Below are 1,289 nucleotides of genomic sequence, written 5' to 3' on the forward strand. Positions count from 1 at the left end.
CTAACCTTTATTTAGTTTATTGACACGTTTAAGTCCAAATGACTCATTTAGAGAGTTGAGCACTATTTTAAACACACAATGTAATGTCATGGATTTGTAGGCCGTTACAACTTGGTATCAGAGCTGCCAAGGTTTATTGGTTCCTGAAGATTGGTTGAGCATGTACACTCGCCGCTAAAGATAAGCTCGACTCAGGGTTTGGTAACTAATGTTGTGACTATGTGCTTATTTTTTTAATTGACATATATATGCCTTATTAGCATGCTTGATTAGGGAGCATAAGCTATGTTGATGGGGTATGGCCCTTGACTGCTATGTGAATGATGAAGATGTGCTTATTAGTACTACCGATGGTTGTGAATGTTAAAGAAATGATTATTAGGACTTTTGTTGCTTCTAAATGCTAGGGGAATGCTCATTAGCATGTGCCACATTTATGTTTCGGGTGGATGCCCACATCTGGTGGCAGGTGATATCCCAGACTCGGGACGTGACTACATCGAGTTGGGAAGAGCTTAGAGACTTGTTTAACGATAAGTATTATAATGATGCCATCAGGGTTGCAAAAGCAAATGAGTTCAGAAATTTGGTGAAGGGTGCCATGACAGTGACAGAGTATGCTATGAAATTTGAAAGATTAGCCAAGTTTTCTTCGTGTTCAGGGTAGCCGTCAGCACAGCAATGAGAGTTGGAGGACTTATCCAGAGTGTACCAGATGCTAGAGACATCATCTAGGAGAATGTCGAGCGAAGGCATGCTTTTTATGGGCATCTCAGGAAGGATTTCCCGAGACCGAAGAAAGATGAACCAAAGAAGGCGGACAACTTGACTCCAGCTCGAGTATTCGCACTAACACAATCAGAGGCTGAGGCTAGTCCCTCAGTATTAACATGTCAACTTTCTAGTGCTGGTACTTATACTGTGTTGATCAATTTTGGTGCTACACATTCATTTGTATCTAGTAGAATAATTGATAGATTGTGTAGACCATGTAATTATTACGCTATGGGGTTTGGGACCTTATTGCCTACTGGGGATCTGGTAGTCTCTAAGAGATGGGTCAGATCATTACTGGTAGAAGTTGATAGTAGAGGTTTATCAGTGGATCTGATTGAACTAGTTATGGAAGACTTTGATATGATCCTGGGTATGGACTGGTTTGCCAAGTATGGGCAACCATAGACTGTAAGGAAAATATGGTAATTTTTGAACCTGAGAGTGAGGACCCATTTCTATTTGTGGGTATTGTGAATGGACCCCGCATTCCTATGATATCACCATTAAGGGCT

The sequence above is a fragment of the Humulus lupulus genome, chromosome 1 (genome assembly GCF_963169125.1).
Source record: "Humulus lupulus chromosome 1, drHumLupu1.1, whole genome shotgun sequence".
NCBI classification, from domain to species: domain Eukaryota; kingdom Viridiplantae; phylum Streptophyta; class Magnoliopsida; order Rosales; family Cannabaceae; genus Humulus; species Humulus lupulus.